Genomic DNA, 20,416 nt, shown 5'->3' with positions numbered 1-20,416 from the left:
ACTCTCATCAAGTCTTTTCAACAAAAAATCCATTTTTACAGCAAGCATATCCACCTCCTTCATGGTATGCATGCCTTTTTGTTATTTTCTTTCTTCTCCCTAGCTCTGATTTGCCACCATCTTTTCAATGAGAGCCGTGGCTCCATCGATGGTGAGGGAAAGAAACACACCTCTAGCAGTGGCATCTACGTGTCCCTTCGACATGGGCGTGAGCCCCTCATAGAAGTTCTAGAACATGAGCTGGTTCTCCATCCTATGGTGTGGGCATGCCTAGATGTAATCATGTAGCCTTTCCCATGCCTCGGAGATGGATTCTATTGAAGTCTACTAAAAGTTTGAAAATTTTCCCATAGGGCATTGGTTTTGTCGATGGGGAAAAACTTCATGAGGAATGCTGCAGAACATTTGTCCCACATGTTGACAGCTTCCTTGTCTTTGTAGAACTATTGCTTCACCTTCCCCATGAGGGAGAAGGGAAACTGATGGAGCCTGATGCTAGCTGGTGTGACATCTTTGATGACGATGGTGTCGCACAGCTCAAGGAAGTGTTGTAAGTGTGCACTTGCATCCTCACTAGGCAATCCATAGAACTGGTTTGCCTGCACTATCATGATCAGGCCAGTGTGAAGCTTGAAGTTTTACAGCTCCCATGTTGACAGTGGGCCCACATGTTGGCAACAGGGGTGGAGTAGTCACTGGGTGACTTGGCCATAACGGTAGTAGCAGATGGTGTAGGGTTGAATGGTTCAACTGTCGATGGAGTAGCGAAAGAAGAAGTGGTATGGGACTTGTTCTTCCTTAGGAGTGCCTTTGGATTATTGGTGTAGTTTTTTGACAAGACAAAATTGGTCATATACTATCCTATTTTCATCAACAATAGGAAGAAAACAAGCAGAGTTATCCTGCATAAACTATGTCTACCATTATGTCGATGTTTAGTAAACTAGACTAGTAAACTTATTTGATTGTCGTGCTGCTCTAGGAAGATGATGGTAGCATCCAATGAACATGAGGATTTAAACTGGTTCAGGCCAGAGCCCTATGTCTAGTCTCAGAAATGATTGAGTGCATGTTCCTCGCTTGAACGCTATAAAGTTCTTACAATGGGGGTGCAAGAATGGAGGAAGGTCCTATGCTAGGTGAAGGGCTACCCAAAAGGAAGCTCTAGGAGCCCTACTACAATGGTGAAAGAATGGAATGGTGGAGGATGTGAGTCATCTTGCCTTGGTGGTCCTTATATAGAGTTTGTGGCCAGGGCTTGTACAAAGAGGAGGTTCTCCCGACCGAAGGGTCGAGAGCCTAAGGGAGGGCCTAGCTAACTTGGGTTGAAAGCTACACCATCTTCTAGTGCATGTCCGGTCATGGCTATCATCATGGTCTTTAGGCCACGTTGTGACACGATGTGATGTGGTGCTACTGTGCCTGGCCATGGCTGCACTATAGCCTTGATGTTGGTTCATAAGCTGTCCTATGCAACACGGTATCCGTCATGGCCTTCATCATCATCTCCTAGTTCCCAAGGGTGTCATACCCAAAGTAGGTAGCTGCCCTAGGTCATCGATCGCTTGGTTGCTTTGTGGGGTTGAGGGCCACAACCCCAATCGTCAGGGTTGGGGCACTCTGTTGGTCTGGATGGCCTTTTCATTGAACCCCTTATCATGGATCCCTATCCCATAGTGGGTGGGATCATATAAGTGTCTAGTTGGTCCATATTTGGATGGTGGGCATCGTACCCATTGCCACCATGATGCGTTGTTGTCTCATCGGTGTGACATGGTGTAGGGATGGTGTCTGACTAGGCTAAGGTGACTATTATCCCCTCGGTCCTTGCAGGGTTAGTGCATCATGCTTGCTCTTATCTGAGTCAGCGCGCCTAGCTGCACTAGACCTCCCCCATCCCCTCTGGGGTCATGATGAGGAGAGGTCATGCATCTTGCGAGTGTCGTGTGACTATGGCAGGTGGAAGGGGTCAGGGCTAACCCCATCTTTGGTGCCCGGTCTCCTCTGCTCAGCTCTTGCTTGGCCTCGATTGTTTGGGCCCTTACTGATTGTTGTGTTGTAGGCCACGTGGCCTACTAACTAATCAATGCCTTGAGACGCCATGGGGTTGTGACCCCGATAGATCATTTTTCCAACCATGAAGTGATCATGAAAGCGCTGAGATGTGTGTGCATTGTACGTGGGTTCATATTCATGTACTCGAGCTTTGTTGCTTGACCCCCAGTGGGCTAGTGTGGTAGCCAGTCGTTGAGCTTTGTTAGGATGACCTAATGATGCGGCACATGGCAACCAAGCCTTGCCATGTCAGTGCACCATGCATTGGTGTTCGTGATGTAGGCGGGGTCCAAGTGGTCTTATCGACGCCACACTGGTCCTGCCTTTATGAGAGTCTCGATTTACCCATTCTCACATCGGCATCCATCATTAGTTGTGGCCTCCCATGTTTCACCATGTGGCATGGGAATTTTTAGGCTGCTCAGTCCACCCTTGGGCCTATAAACAAAGGTCTTCCTTCTGTTCGAGCCACTCATGGCTGTTTCTACTAAATTGCTTCCTTCCTTCCTACCGAGAGAGCGAGGAAATGGAAGTGAAAGCTCATGGAGAACCACGTGGTTCCTAATGCATGTTGCTTTGGGAGTCATCCATGGTGGTTGGAGCTAGCGTCGCCCTTTCAACAACTGGTGCCAAAAGGGATTTTGTGAGTAGGGAAGGACCGGGGTGGTGCTCAGGATAACCATAGGGTCTCGCAATCCAAGCGCTTACCCAGACCCATAGGTCTCGGGTTGTCAAAGCACGAGCACCGAGGACAACTTTTAGTTTCTCCCTATGATTGTAGACAGCTTTGGAAAGCGGCCTCAAATTTAGGGGAGGCATTGTCATCCCATGGTGTCCCCTTCATGCTTTTCAAAGCATGATGGTGGTGGCCTAAGGGCTTGTTCTTGCCCCATTCTTTCTTCCCTACGTGCCCCTACTTGTAAGGCTAGGGTGCTACGGGGAGGAGCAGAGGTGATTTCTTGCCTCTTTTTCTCCCGCACCTGTAGTAGGCGCCTTCAGGGCCCTCGATGATGCTACCTCGACAACGGCATCGTTGTTTAGTACATCTCAAGTGGCTCGACCGCTCTTGTACTACCTAGAGTTGGGTGAGAAGAATGACCCTTTCCATGCATTCCCATTACGCCCATGGTGAGCCCTCGAGTCGCAAGATTAGGGTCATGATTTTGGCACAAGAAAGCATTTTCTTGTCTCTTTCTTCGTGGTCGCGAGGTTTTTTGTGAACATCCATTTGGCTCATAGGTCTTCGACCTCTGGGTTTTTTCTGTGTGACTGAGGTGTGATCATGCTTTGGGCCACGTGTTGTTTCTTGAGGAAGACTATATCATGTTTCCCTGGCCATCAGCTTTGTCATCCTCTCCCAAAAGGGTTGTAGGCCCTTGGCGGTTTATGAGTCTCTGGAGTTGGCCTTAGGTCTGATACCTTGGACGCAGTGAGGAATCCACTAGGATTTGTCCCTGGCTCTTTTTGGGGTCGCGGGGACCTGACTCCATCTTTCCCGGATATCCTCACTAACCTTGAGGGGTTGCAATGCCTTGTTATAGGATGGTATAGGTTCACCCCACGTGGGGAGAGCCATGTCCACCGTAACCATGTAGTTAGAGCGGTGCGCCTCGTTCGGGTCTATGGGTAATTCGAGTGGGATCTAATATCCTCCCCAAACGACATAGAGTTTGGCTGTGCCTCATGTGAGACGTTCCATAAATCATCGGCCGTCAATCCCGTGGGTTGCCAACCACCTCCACAGCGGCCAGAGGGCAAGATGCCTGTAACAGAACTGACCAAATCATAAGAACGTAAGTACAAAAACAATCACCGAAGTGATCAAATTCCTATACTTAAGATCCCATAATCCCGATAGTCCGGAAATCATGAAGGATTTCAACCAACTCTCGACATACAAACCAAGACCGTAGTGATTCAACACAACATATCATTCATTACAACATTTCACAAGTAGCATTCGGAGTACATCCATCAGAGTTCAAATAAATATTACAAACCAAGTTTGAATTTGCGGAAGCAACATAGTTTAGTACATAACTTCATAGTTTCAAATACATTGCCAGACGTCAGTCATGTCCCACAAAAGCATCATCAGGTATGAGAACTAGTAGAGACCACACCCAATGGTCTAGTCTTCATCCCTAGCTGGGAGAAGGCAGTATTTGCAGCAACCAAAGTAGAACTGGTCATCTGCAATAGGTGGGAGATAAACCCTGAGTACGAGAAGGTACTCAGCTAGACTTACCCATCAAACTAGAATATAAAAGACACCAAGGGTCATGCAAGGCTTATGAGGTGGGCTAGCTGGACACAGTTGCATAAAAGAGCTTATGAATATAGTAACCAATTTAAACTTAGCAGCAAGTTATCATCATTTACCTATCCACTAGATTAGCACCTGTACTAGAGCACTCACTTATTAGGAGCAAACAATATTAACCATAGCAGGTATAATAAGGTTGTCATCATCATATCATCATTTCTGAACCATTAAGTTATTTAGTGTATCTACTTTGGAGATAAGCCCATCAAGTTCTCACTAACTAGGAGAGACGGCGACTCGAATCGAATTACAACTCAGCTGAGGGGGTATTCCTAACTCTCACCCTGGCATACTTAGCAAGGGTAGCCGTGGGTCACCTTTGGGACAACTCAGGAACCAAATTCGCGGGTTCGATCAGCGCTAGCACTCTCAGGGATTACCCTTCTGCCAGGATAATCAGGACTTTTAAATCACCTGCCCTTGGACTCACGCCTACGGCTCCCTTTCGAGGCGTACTTTATACTTATCGACTCCTAGCCTGAGGTGAGCTACTCGGCTTCGTGGTCGGTCTCCAGACCCAGCCAACTAAGAGAGAGGCATGCGTTCAACATGAACAGGAAAGGCTCTAAGATTCAGTCCTTAATCGACACAGACGGAGTCACTGCAAACCAACAAGCCTCTATCCGGTCTTTATTTCAAATTAAGACTGGTTCTTTTCCACGATAGCAAATATAGCCAACCGTGCCATATGTATCTTCCTATATCTCGTAGGTGACAGGAAATCACCTGACTTCTACCATGTTTAAGCAGGGCTAAGCACTACACGAGCCTGAGCTACATAGGATTTAGGGTATCAATATCTGGACAAGGATTGGATAACCAATGCAGCAAGTGTTTGCATCCAACACCTAAACTTAATGCAATAATATATATATATATAACAATAATACTGTAACTGCATTTTGAAAATTAGGAGGCTTAATATGCTCTGGGGCTTGCCTTTCACAAAGTTGCAAGGACGGTGATCCAGGCACTCAACGGCGACCTCGTCTGGCACTTCTTCTGAAGGCTGCACCTCCTGAACCTCTGGTGTCGGCTGCTGCTGCTCGCTCGGTTCCTCGAATTCCAGCAGGGTCACTCCTTCTGGTACACCTATTGCATGCCGATGCACAAGATAAATATCATGGATGCATAAGGAATGACATGATGATCATGATGAATGAATCACAGTAAATGTTTTAACGACAACATCACTGGACACTCGTTTACCGATTTAGAATAGCTCTATTCAAATCACTTTAAAACATGTATCTAACTTAACTTGAAGAACAAGATCAGCTTACCTAACTTGCATAACCTAAGATAAAGATGCTCATCTTCCGTTAAAGGCCTAACACCTAGGAACATTACCACAACTTAGAAATAGTAAAGGCATACTTTAAACAATAGTTAAAGTTTCATATGCACACGGGTAGTCCCTTAATTCAATCACAACAAGAGTTCTACAAATCCAAATGACTTGCATGAGGACATTCTGGAAAGCTTATGAAATTCTCTACAAATCATTTGTAAACATCAAAGCATGATTCTTACGTTAACCAATTCGAATTCCAGTAAACCTAGAATCTGTCCAGAATAACAGGGTTACTAACTTAATTATTTAATGATGATGCAAAAGCATAATTGGACCAAACCAAGTTTACCAACATGTTTTGCATACTAGACAAACATTAGAAAGTATAGTGCCAACTTCTAAATAAATTATTTAAAATCCTTTTCAAATTTATTTAGTTAATTAGGTGATTAAAGCAATATATAGTAAAACTATTCAGAAAAATCTACAAAAATTACAGTAGCTATCTCATGCTTCACATAGACTACCATAAAAATTTCAAAGCCATTGGGCAAGCAGAACTTGCTGTACCCAAAATAACAAGTGGCATGTCTATTTTTAGCATAATTAGGAAACCCTATTGAAAAGTGTCAAGCAACAGATTTCTAATTTTTTCTAGCATCATTCTAGCATAAGAACATTACTCACCAAATTTTACCCTAACTGGATCTATAGAAAAATTATGAAAATTCACACAAGATCCATCCATGCAAACAAGAGAATTTTCTATCTCCTACATACAGTGTCCAAAATATATAAAAATTTAACTACAAGCTATTCATGATATGGGCAATACACCATAAAAATTTCATGCCATTTGGAGCTACCTAGAAAAAGATATAATTACCCCTATTTCTTGTATGATTAAAAGAGATAAATAGAAACTCCCATTTTCATAACAGAACATGGCATGGATTATATTTTTAACAAAAACTAGACATTATCATGAACTCAACAAAATTGGAACCACATCATTTGGATCTACCATCTAAGAGCTACATATTTTTGAATATATACACAAATCAGTGAAAAGAATAAAACAAAACACAAATAAGAAAACCTATCTCAGCTACTGGGCCGGCCCGAAAGAACGGCGGCCCACAACACGCGCGTACGCAGGCACTGGCGTGGCCTAGACACGGTGTAGCCCAGGCTAGCTCCCGCCTTTGGCTCGGCGACTGACGAGTGGACCCCACACGACAGAGAGACAGACAGGGGAACGAAGGAAGACAACGGCGCAACTCATCGCCGGTGGCTCCTCCAGTGAGGTCAGTGGTACTACGACGTTCGCCTTGCTTGTGTGCATCTAGCGGTGCCCTTAGTCGATGCCGTTGTCGAGGTGACGACCATGGCGGTGCACGGCCACGGCATGGCCGGCTCCGGCGAGACTACAGCGTCCTGGCCCTATCGGTTGACCCTACGAGCATCAGTAGCATCCACAGCACCTAGCACAAGGCAAAGAAGGGATGGCAAGGGCGTGAGGACAGTTGGCCACGTGGAGCGCCAACTCCGGCGAGGTCAGCCATGGCGGCGGTGGAAGAATTGACGAACACCCGCTTACCAAGACTCGATTGAATGGTGGAGGTGGTAGAGGGGATCACGGCGAGGCTCTAGGTGAACTGGGCAACGCGTTTTTGCAAGGACACGTGAGCTAGGTGAGGGCGAAGGTTCCGCCGGTAATGGCGGACGGCTGTGGCTCGGCGCTGTGCGCGGTGAAGGCGAGAGGGAAGCAAATGGAGCTGGCGAGTGCGTCGGGCAGGCACGTGGGGTGCTCAAGTCGCGGCCAGCAGTGCTAGGATGGTCGTGGCGTGTGGTAGCGTGAGCAGAGGTCCGGCGATGGGTGGCACACATGTGGCGTCTATTGTCTGATGGCGGTCAGTCACTGTAGCACCCATTCAGACGAAGGAAACCGACTGATAGCATGATTTCAACGTGTCGACACGGCTAAACGATGGACCCATTGCAAAAACTATGTACATGAAAAATGTAGGTCAACCATCCTTCTACAATTTCTTTTCAAGGACCATCATCTAATTCGCCATGGATCATAAGTTACATCAAGCCAAAGGTGGCTCAATCAAACTGAAATGGCATCAATGACTTAGACAATTTTTTTAGTGTGAAATCAGCATGGAATTCTGACTTGTGGGCCATGTTTGAGCATGTTCTAGCCATTTTCATGAGATGATCATAAAACAACTTTTGTTCCTTGATAAATTAGCTACAACTTTGGTAAAGAGTGCACAGCCATGCAAAGTCTCTAAGTTGGTCTTTTGAATCAGTCAAACAGTGGCACTCTAGGGGTCATTTCAAGTCAAACCTTCACTTAAGGGCAATTTTGTCATTTTGATCTACATGAACAATGTCCAAACAATTACCCTAAGTGTAGTTAAGGTGTATTAGACCATGATCAACCACCTTGCACAATTTTTATACCATTTCAAATGATCACATGTGATGAAACAACAAAACAAGCAATTTACCCAAATGTTGCAATGCAATGTTTCACATGTTTCATGACTTTGTTGTCATTTTATACTTGTCACATTACTACCATATTGCCATGTTTCAAAGTATGGGAAATTCATGTTGCATTCACATGTTACACCATTACTATTCACAACAATCAAGTATGAAACACACATAGTTGAAAATGTTGCATATGCATGTTTCAGAACAATGGCATGATGAGATAGATGATGCACATGTTTATGAAATGAAATGCAATTTAGTGGAAGCCAAACACCTAGGGTGTTACAGCCCTCCCCCCTTAGAGAAATCTCATCCTGAGATTTGGAAAGCGTACCATTTAGTATAGAAAGTTGGATGATTTTCCTTTAAATAATCTTCCTGCTCCCAGGTTGCATCCCGTTCACTATGATTACTCCAAACTACCTTGTATAACTTAACTACTCGTGTACGAGTCACTCTTTCTTGAGTATCCAGAACCTGCATGGGCTTCTCCTCATAAGAAAGATCAGATTTCAAGTTGACTTTCCTTGTTGCTATTCTTTCCTTGGGAATACAAAGACACTTCTTCAGCTAGGACGCATGGAATACCGGGAATATAGCTCCCATCTCACATGGTAGATCGAGCTTATATGCTACTCTTCCACTTTTCTCGATAATGCTGTAAGGTCCAACATATCAAGGCTCAAGCTTCCTTTTAATTCCAAAACGCTTGACTCCTTTCATAGGGGATACCTTCAGATAAACATGATCACCTACTTCAAACTCAATAGGTTTTCTTCTCTTGTCAGCATAGCTCTTTTGTCTAGCCTGAGCGGTAGTCATATTCTTCTGGATAGTTCGAACTTGCTCTTCGGCTTCTTTTACAAAGTCAATACCATAGAATCTTCTTTCCCCAGGTTCCACCTAGTTTAAAGGAGTCCTACACTTGCGACCATAAAGAGCTTCAAAAGGAGCCATTTTGATACTCTCTTGATAACTGTTGTTATAAGAGAATTCAGTGAGAGGCAACCAGTCCTCCCAAGAGCCTTTGCAAGAGATAAGACAAGCTCTAAGCATGTCTTCAAGAATTTGATTAACATGCTCAGTCTGTTCTGATGTTTGCAGATGATAGGCAGAACTGTAGATTAGATGAGTGCTAAGATTCTGATGTAAGCACTCCCAAAAGCGAGCCGTGAATTGCGGTCCTCTATCTGAAACAATGGATTTGGGTACACCATGGAGACGTACCACTTGTTGAAAGTAAATCTCAGCATAATTGTGTGGGTGATAGGTAGACTTGACCAGAATAAAGTGAGCGGATTTGGTTAGACGATCTACGATAACCCAGATGGAATCACAACCTTTTTTGGTAGTGGGTAATCCAACAATGAAATCCATAACAATTTCTTCCCACTTCCAGCTAGGAATAGAGAGTGTCTGGAATAATCTGGGCCTCATGTGAATAGCCTTGACTCTGCAACAGTTATCTGTTGCAGAACCGACCAATTTATAAGAGTACAAGTACAATGGCAGCCCACAAGCGGTCGCACTATCATACTTGAACCCATATAAACCCGGTAGTCTGTCGAGTACCACGACGGGTCTCAATAAATGATTTACAACAACCAAGACCGTACATGATTCAACATACATGCCACATATTACATAAAGTTCACAAATACATTTCATCATCAGAGTACGAATAAAAGTTATTACAAACCAAGTTTGATAGATAAAGCGGAAGCAATTAAGTTTGAAAATAAAGTTTTCAACATAGTTTGATACAGTGCCAAGTAGGATCACGGTCCACAAAAGCAAGGATAGGGATTAATAAAGAAGCCTGCCCAAGGCTTACTCCTCATCCACGGTGGGATAGAAGCAACTCTTGCAATAACCATGATACACAGTGCCATCTGCAACAATGGGAAATAAAACCCTGAGTATGAGAAGGTACTCAGCTAGACTTATACATCATGAACTAGAAATAAAATGACTCCAAGGATTATGCAAGGATGTATAAGTGGACGTAGCTTGACAACATTTTGCATAAAAGCAATTTACGTAGTTGGACCATTACGATGCCTTTATCAAGTTAATTATAACTATTCATTTCTAGATTAGCAACTATCCTATGCCAAACATGTGGTATATCCATTTAAAAGCATACAATAGTAATCATAGCAGGTATTGTAATTCCATATTCATCCGAACCATCATGTTTCATAACACAGTTACTACGATGTTGGGACTAGCCAAGTTTCTCACTATCTGGGAGAGACGGCGATTCGAATTGATTTCAACCAGCTGGGAATTTATTCCTAACACAAACCCAGGTCTACCAGCCACGATAGCCTTAGGTCACCTTTGGTACAACTCAGGTCTACATTTCGCGGGTCCGTACAGCGCTGCACAATCTAGAACACCAGATGCCAGGACATTCAGGCCTAGCTTGCACTTAGGCTCAGTCTGATCATTCCCTGGAAGGAGCGCACAACAGAATGGGTCCTAGCCTGAGTTGAATTACTCGGCTTCGTGGTCGGAACGAGGTATCCGGCCAGCTAAGTGAGAGGCATGCGTTCAATCTTGTCAGAAGCGCCAACAACAGTATGGTCCTTAATCGACATAGACAGGGATAGATCCACACCCAAGACCTCCATGTCTTGTTACTTCTCTATCGACATCTCGCCCGGTCTCGATTTTCTTTTACCCCATGGTTCTGTTCCACGATAGCAAATATAGCCAACCGTGCTTCGGTATCCACCTATATCTCACAGGTGACAGGACATCACCCGACTTCTACCGGTCTAAGCATGGCTAAGCATATATTCGATCTTGGACCTATACGGTTAAAGGTGTAATATCTGGACAAGGAATGTACATGCACCAAGTGGTTCCATTCAACTCTTATAACTTAATGCATCAATCATACGTACTTAAGTAAAAATTTGTAAAATACTAGGAGACTTAGAATGCTCTGGGGCTTGCCTCACAGAAAGGAAGTGGGGCGGTGGTTAGGACACTCCGGGAGCTCTTCAGAATTCTGCTCCATGCCTTCGGGAGCTGCGACTTGAGGATTCTCCTGCTGGTCCCCTTCCTCTATCTCGTCGAATTCCAGCAACGTTATTTCTTCCTCCGATCCTAGATGCATGAATATGGCATAAGATATCGTGAATGCTTATATGTTAATAAGTGCATCATGTTTATTGAGTAGGTGCATATCTATTCTCGATTATTTAATTAACTACTTCCACAATGCATCTACTACGTCACAAAACAGCAGCTACTTGTTTCACTCATAACTGGAGTTCTACTAATCCAAATGCAGTGATCCTAGACTTTCTGGAAAGCTTATCAAATTATCTACAACTTTGTTATTAACCATTTTTACAGCAACCATCATCCCTATCATGCAACTTATCAAACTACAGAATCTATTCGAAATCCTTTTAAATTTGCATTTTGAAGCAACGATACTTCTACTTCATGTAATCACTCAAAGTTTGACACCATAAAGCCTACCAACAGTTTAAGCATACCAAATACATTCAAGACAATATAATGGTGAAGCCCAAACTATTTATTTAAATGCCTTTATTATTTTATTTAGATATTTAGGTTAAATAATAAACATATACCAGATGTACTTCATAAATTCTCAAAAATTTACAGTGCCTTACTAATTCTATCAAAGGACTACTGTAAAAGTTTCATGCCATTTTATTCAATAAAACACTCTATACAAAAATGACAAGACAGAAAGGCTTACAATAGCAAAAATAGAAAACCCTAGTGAAAAGTGTCAAGCAATAGATTTCCTATTTTTCTTAGCATCCTTATGGTACTAGGATTACCCCCAACAAATTTCATAAATTTTGGATTCATAAATAATTTATAAAAATTCATACAAGAATTCACTATTTATAAAAGAAAAATCTATAACTACAAATCTACACATGCACTGATCCTCAAATTTTTACCAGAGCTCATATATGTTAAGACTAGCTTACCACAAACATTTCATAATTTTTGGAGCATAGGAACTCTAGATATAAAATAAACAAATTTGCATGCATTCAAAAACACATTTCAAATCTCTATTGAACTCTCCCAAAATTTCTACTGTAAATGTCAAGAACATATTTTTCCTAAATACTATACTTCCTAAGGAACACTACACATTTTATTGCACAATTTTTGAAGCTACCAAACTGGAGATATAAAAATCACAAAACAATTCAAAATCTAGAATCAAATGACCTAGCTTTCAAATACAGAGTCGCTGACCGATGGGACCCGTTGGTCAGAGGACCCCACATGTCATCGACTCGAAACAGGGCAGCCACGCTGCGCTACGGTGGCGCGGCCAAAGCTCACCGACGGCGAACTTGCCGACGGTGACATCATCACCAAATGTTCTACTCGACTTCGCGCACACACTGCTCTACTTGGTGGGACCTCTCGTCGGTGCTAGCAACGGCGGCGACGGCCATGGCGGGGTGGAGGTGCGGGATGATGGTGAGACGCTGGTGGAAGCTATGGTGGCTCAATCAAACACTACACCGAGCATCACAGAGCTACGGCGGACCTAGCTAGCGCTCTATCATGGCCTAGGGTAGACGGTGGCGATGTGGCCACAACGACAGGGCTGGCGGTGGAGCTCCGGTGAGCATTTGCATGGCGCTGTGGCTTACCGAGCTTGAACAGCGGGCACTGGCTGGCGTAGGGAGTCGCTGGGAAGGCGGTGATGCTATCGCGGTGACGAATGGGTGGCTCAGCGCTAGCTTGAGCTGGCTATTGTGATGGTGGAGGCAGGACGAGCTCGGTTGTCGCTGTGGCGAGGAAGGAGGCCGAGGCAAGGTGAAAGGCGTGCTCTGGCAGTGCGGGCGAGTGCGGGCGATGTTAAGGCGCGCTCTGGCCTGGCCGAGCCACACGCGGTGAGGCACCGGTGACGTGTGGCCGTTGCAAGCCACCACGCGGCGCACGACAACTGATGCCAGTCGGCCACCACATCCTGATTCAGTTGGTTCAGAACCTGAATGGGACGCATGACAGCGAGTTTTCACGGCGATGCAGCTACTAATCCCTGGCTCCAACTCGTAAACCGTCTTAACAACAATCATAGCCCTATGTACCAGCTACAATTTTCTTTTAGTGAACTTGTGCTAAATCACGATCGAGACTGAGTAAAATCACCCCCAAAGTCAGCCTGTCAGTCGGTCAGTGAACATGACTTAGAAAATTTTGTTTAGTCATGAGATGTTGATTTTTTTCTGATTCTTGTGATACCAATTCAAGCATGTTAGAAGCTAAATCAGTCAATGACCCAAAAATAAAAGTTGTTCCTTATGTCAAATACTACAACTTTGCTTTAGTGATCTCCTCCATGCAAGGTCTCTAACACCTAGTTCAAACTTGGTCAAACATGTCACATTTAAATGATGATACACATCAAAGCATGGCTTAATGACCTATTTACCCCTAACCATGAATATCAAAGTTGTTCATAATGATACTCCAAACATGTTTAAGCAATTTGCAAGGTCATTCAATCATTTCATGTAGTAGTCACTCATAGGGCTAGTTAGTGTAATCACATGAAGCTTAAGTGTTGGTTCATGAAATGTGACCATGAACAAAGTCCTATTTGCTAACCTAGGTGTTGCTATATGTTTGTGTGACTCACATCCACCAAGTACATGTGTCCACTCATGATCATATGCATAGACACATGGAGACATGAAATAACAAGAAAGGTTGCATATGTTTAAGAAACATGCGATAACAAGCAAACGTTGCAGATGTTTCAATCCAATGTTTCAATTGTAAATGCTTGTTTATGAATGCTTGATGATCATGCTCATGTTATGCAAGTCAAGTTATGCAAGGCTAACAGCTGAGGTGTTACATTATCACACCTTGCCACGTAGGCTACGATTTCTTTCTTTATCTTGGTCCACCAATAATATAGCTTGAGATCATGATACATTTTACTGCTACCAGGATGGATGGACAATTTAGAAGAATGGGCTTCAGTCATAATCTAATTTCTAAGTTCTTTGTCTTTGGGTACTACAAGCCTACCATTAAACTAGAGAATTCCTTTGTCATCGACCCTAAAGTGCTTGGTCTCCTGATCTTTCATCTTCTGCTTGATATGAAACACACCCACATCAGTCTTCTAGAGTTCGATAATTCGACTTCTAAGAGAGCAATCCACAGTGATATTATGGAGTACTACAGGATGAAGGAGGTGTGCCAGATGAAAGTCTTCACTAACTAAGGAATTGCAATGGGCCTTTCTGCTTAAGGCATCAGCAACCACATTTGCCTTACCAGGATGGTAGTGCACTTGAAGGTTGTAGTCTTTGATTAATTCTAACCATCGTCGTTGATGCATGTTCAACTCAGGTTGAGTAAAGATGTACTTGAGACTTTTATGGTCAGTATAGATGTTGCATATATTACCAAGCAAGTAATGTCTCCAAATCTTCAGGGCATGAACAACCGCGGCTAGCTCTAAGTCATGGGTAGGATAATTGACTTCATGCTTTCGAAGCTGGCGCGAAGCATAAGCAATGACCCGGCCTTCCTGCATAAGAACACACCCCAAACCAGTGCCACATGCATCACAGTAGACATCAAATGGCTTCTCGATGTTAGGTTGTGCCAATATAGGAGCAGAGGTTAGTAAGGTCCGCAAAGTGTGGAAAGCCTCTTCACACTTCGGAGTCCACACAAACTTCTCATCCTTTTGAAGTAGTCGAGTCATGGGCTTGGCGATTTTTGAGAAATCTAGGATAAAGCGACGATAGTAGCCAGCCAAACCTAAGAAACTTCGGACTTTTGTGACCATAGTAGGTGCCTTCCACACTAGGACTTCTTGCACCTTAGTAGGGTCAACCAAAATTCCTTCTCCAGATAACACATGACCTAGAAAAGGTATCTTGTTCAACCAAAATTCGCACTTGCTAAACTTAGCATAAAGCTGGTTGTCACGTAACCGAGTTAAAACAATTCTCAGATGTTCAGCATGTTCTTCTTCATTCTAAGAATATACAAGGATATCATCAATGAACACGATGACAAACTTGTCTAATTCCAGCATGAATACTGAATTCATCAGGTACATAAAGTGTGTCGGAGCATTTGTCAACCCAAAGGACATGACAAGGTATTCGAACAAGCCATAACGAGTAGAGAAAGTTGTCTTAGGTATATCTTTAGGACGGATTTTGATCTGATGGTAGCCAGACCTCAAATCGATCTTGGAGAATACCTTAGCTTTGGAGAGCTGATCAAACAGAATATCGATGCAAGGAAGAGGGTATTTGTTCTTGATGGTAACAGCATTAAGGGGGCGATAATCCACGCACATGCGTAGAGACTCGTCCTTCTTCTTCACAAATAGAGCCGGACAACCCCAAGGAGAAGAACTAGGCCAAATCAAACCTTTCTTTAATAGCTCATTCAACTGACTCTTTAGCTCAGCCAACTCATTGGGCAGCATTCTATAGGGCCTTCGAGAAATAGGAGCCATACCCAGAATGAGTTCAATCTTGAATTCTACATCATGGTCCGGAGGCAATCTAGGCAAGTCATCAGGGAAGACATCTGGAAACTCATAGACAACCGGTATATCTTAAATGGCTTTGGCTAGGGTAGCATTGGCTATACTGTGGATAGAGATATCATGAGGTAACTGCACTAGAAAACCCTTCTTATCCACAGGATCTCTCAACATTACCACACGGCTTGATGTATCGATCAACACTCCATTCCCACTCATCCACTTCATTCCTAGGATTACATCGATTCCTACCCCCGGTAGAACTACAAGATCCGTAAGGAACTCTCAATCCCCAATCTCAATCTTTACATCTTTAACTACTTGGTTAGTCAGGATATTATTTCCAGCAGCACTAATACAATAACCACCCTTGACAATTGTAATCACATTCATCTTATGCATAGATGCAAAAGTAGAACTCACAAAGGAATGCGAAGCACCCGAATCAAAGAGCACAACTGTAGGGTGATCATTAATAAGGAACTTACCAGCGGTGACCACTTCACCAGCAGGAATTTCCTCCACAGTAGTGTAGTGCACATGCCCCTGATGGATGTTTCCTTGAGCATTCTTGGGAGGATAGGGGCACTTATTAGCCCAATGACCAGGCTGGTTACAGTTCCAGCATGGCCTGTTAGTGGGTGGGACATTGGAGCTGCCCTGCCCAGAGGTATTCTTTGGCAAGGAAATTGTGTACCCCTTGCGGAAACCAGTTTTGGCTTGGTTCTTCTTCTAAGGTGGGCGGTACCAGACATTAGCATTGGGTGGACGGTACTAGGTTTTGGATACCACTAGTGCCTTAGACTGAGAAGCACCAGCCTCAAAGTTTCTCTTACGGGTCTTGGAAGCAGCATATATCTTATCATTATTCTCCTGAGTCAAGGTGTCACTGATAAACTCATTGAAGGTGACACACTTGTAGTTGCCCATAGACTTCATCAATTTAGGGGAAAGCCCCCTCTTGAAGCTAGCTATTTTGTTGGCATCAGTATCCATGAACTCGGGAGCATACCTTGCTAGGTTGTTGAATGCCTAGAGGTATTCATTAAGACTCTAGTTGCTTTGGGTTAGCTTCATAAACTCGGTATGCTTAATGGCCATGAGACTAGGAGGGATAAAGTGTCCCCAGAAAGCTATCTAGAACTGGTCCCAAACTATCTCAACATTTGCAGGGAAGGTGGTCCTGTGATGGGTCCACTAGATGCCTGCAGGGCCTTGGAGCTAGTGTCCTGCATTATGAAGCCTTCATACCTTCTATCAATCGGAGCAATCCAAACCTTTGCTCTATCGTGCTCAACCATTCATCAGCTTGTAATGGTTCTTCTGCCTCACAAAAAGATAGGAGGCTTTGTATCCATGAAGTCCTTAAAGCTGCTATACTGGTTTGGCTCAGGTCCCTGGCGGACATGTCGATCATCATGGTTAGCCATATGGCGCATAGCCTTAGCTAGCATGCGCTGACTTTCAACAACTGTCTGCATTAGCTTAGCTGGTGTGGGCGGTGGAGGAGGTGGTTGTTCCTCATCTCCCATGCTACGACTATGACGAAGGTTATAAGCCATCTGCAAAATGTATAGCCAATGAGCACTGATGATGTGAAAATTTTTGTAGATGAATTGTATAATTATGCCAAACTGAGTCCATTGGAGAGAATGCATTTATATAATCAACAGAGGCACAATCATTCATCACATTCACACAACTCATCAAGCGCATTAATTGACACATAAATGCGATGAACTTAACCAACAACGAGATCTATAGACCGCAAAGACGAAATTAATCAAAGCTCACATACGTGGAGCATAACACGTTCAATAGGTTACATCCAAGCCATAGAGGTTCAAACTTACATCAAGGGTAACATAGGGTTTGATATTACATCCCAACGATTAACTTATTACAAAGCTACTCATTCATGCATGAGGATCAACAAAAGATTAGCTCTAGCACATTAGCTAAGTAGTAAGCTAAACTACGCATCGTCCTCGGAGTTAGTGTCAAAGATCTCTCCTCCATCTTCATCACTAGCAGGCTCTAACTCCTCATCTTCCTCCTCTTCTGGTGGAACATCCTTAGGTCCATTGACCTCCATGTCATCATCACCTTTAGCCATGATGACACCAGAGCCCATCTCATCCTCATCATCAGGTGGCAAGAGAGGGTGAAGTAGATTGTGTAACAGGTGAACCTCCTCATGGAGATGGTCATTGTACTCTTCGGCAACTGCCAACTGCTGCTCTAGCTCCACCTGTCGCGCTCTCAACACATTCTCTTCGTGCCAGGCTTCATTCCGTTGGTTCATCACGTGAATCAACATACGTTCACAATTGCGGTGAGCAACTGTCAACCTCTAAACCTCTAGGGTCTCTTGATCCCATTCCTGTGTTACTTGCTCCAAATGGTGCTGAGCTGCATTCCTCTCAGCAGTCACCCAGGCCAGCTCTGCCCTTAGCCTTTCCACCTTAGTAGGCTCCGGACGGGGCTCACGAGGAGCTAACCGGTGACGAGGCTCCCTACCTCCAGCGGACTTGCGAGCAGTGAGTTTCGTGCGCGCCATCTGTGGCAAAAAGTTGCAACGTAAGAGGAGAATCATTTAAGGGATACGAAATTTAATTAGTCGGGACAAACATATTTTTAAGGAGGGAGTAATGCAAGAAATGCCATGTATGCTTGAACATGATGCATGCACAATCCGTACGTCCTCACAAACCTAGAAAAATTTAATGGCTAGCGAAATATATGGTGGCATACATATGTTCCCTCGTATACGATAGCTAGTTGATCTACAACGATATGTTGTTAGTGTACCTACAGAAAATTTCATTTCAGCCCAATAATTTCCCAAAAAGGCATGTAAACTAAATACTTTCATACATACATCCCCCGATGCATATACTCTAGTATCACAGCTACCCGTCAGAGATACCCACATTTAAGTACTCTCATAGATACATGATCGAACATGTAAGTATGCGAGCAACCACAACTACTCTCCCCTAGACCGACAGTTGGACGGTCATGCTCTCACAACTCCCACTTACCAGAGCGTAGAGGTATTTTGATCCATACATTACCACCCAAGCGGATGGCATCCATACAATAGCATGCCGTATGGATGACGAAACAAAAACAAGCAGGAACCCCCAAGTTAGTACTTTAATAAGCCACCTAAGAGTCCTTATTTGGGCATAAGGGATATGACCACTGGCAATACTTAGTATTTTAATTTAGGATTTTCACAAATACCTTTGTTTTAAATACACAAATGACATGTTTAGTGTCGAATCTTGCTCTGATGCCAGCTGTAATAGAACCAACCAAATCATAAGAACGTAAGTACAAAAACAATCATCGAAGTGATCAAATTCCTGTACTTAAGATCCCATAATCCTGGTAGTGCAGAAATCATGAAGGATTTCAACCAACTCTTGACATACAAACCAAGACCGTAGTGATTCAACACAACATATCATTCGTTACAACATTTCACAAGTAGCATTCGGAGTACATCCATCAAAGTTCAAATAAATATTACAAACCAAGTTTGAATTTGTGGAAGCAACATAGTTTAGTACATAACTTCATAGTTTCAAATACATTGCCAGACGTCAGTCATGTCCCACAAAAGCATCATCAGGTATGAGAACTAGTAGAGACCGCGCCCAATGGTCTAGTCTTCATCCCTAGCTAGGAGAAGGCAGTACTTGCAGCAACCAAAGTAGAACTGGTCATCTGCAACAGGTGGGAGATAAACCCTGAGTATGAGAAGGTACTCAGCTAGACTTACCCATCAAACCAGAATATAAAAGACACCAAGGGTCATGCAAGGCTTATGAGGTGGGCTAGCTAGACATAGATGCATAAAAGAGCTTATGAATATAGTAACCAATTTAAACTTAGCAGCAAGTTATCATCATTTACCTATCCACTAGATTAGCACCTGTACTAGAGCACTCAGTTATTAGGAGCAAACAATATTAACCATAGCAGGTATAATAAGGCTGTCATCATCATATCATCATTTCTAAACCATTAAGTTATTTAGTGTATCTACTTTGGAGATAAGCCCATCAAGTTCTCACTAACCGGGAGAGACGGTGACTTGAATCGAATTACAACTCAGCTGAGGGGGTATTCCTAACTCTCACCCTGGCATACTTAGCAAGGGTAGCCGTGGGTCATCTTTGGGACAACTCAGGAACCAAATTTGTGGGTTCGATCAGCACCAATACTCTCAAGGATTACCCTTCTACTAGGACGATCAGGACTTTTAAATCACCTACCCTTAGACTCATGCCTACGGCTCCCTTCCAAGGCGTACTTTATACTTATCGACTCCCGGGCTGAGGTGAGCTACTCGGCTTCGTGGTCGGTCTCCAGACCCAGCCAACTAAGAGAGAGGCATGCGTTCAACATGAACAGGAAAGGCTCCAAGATTCAGTCCTTAATCGACATAGATGGAGTCACTGCAAAACGGCAAGCCTCCGTCCGGTCTTTATTTCAAATTAAGACTGGTTCTTTTCCACGATAGCAAATATAGCCAACAATGCCATATGTATCTTCCTATATCTTACAGGTGACAGGAAATCACCTGACTTCTACCATGTTTAAGCAAGGCTAAGCACTACACGAGCCTGAGCTACATAGGATTTAGGGTATCAATATCTGGACAAGGATTGGA

The 20,416-nt window shown here is 43.6% G+C and overlaps 1 non-coding gene across 1 annotated transcript; it reads left to right on the top strand.

Moving 5' to 3' along the window:
* Window positions 1-250: 250 nt before the first annotated feature.
* Window positions 251-357, top strand: LOC136455700 (small nucleolar RNA R71). Its single transcript, XR_010759179.1, has one exon. It is a non-coding gene; the product is annotated as a small nucleolar RNA R71 (small nucleolar RNA).
* Window positions 358-20,416: the final 20,059 nt, after the last annotated feature.

The sequence above is a fragment of the Miscanthus floridulus genome, chromosome 5 (genome assembly GCF_019320115.1).
Source record: "Miscanthus floridulus cultivar M001 chromosome 5, ASM1932011v1, whole genome shotgun sequence".
NCBI lineage: Eukaryota > Viridiplantae > Streptophyta > Magnoliopsida > Poales > Poaceae > Miscanthus > Miscanthus floridulus.
This window is presented reverse-complemented; position numbering and strand designations above follow the sequence as displayed.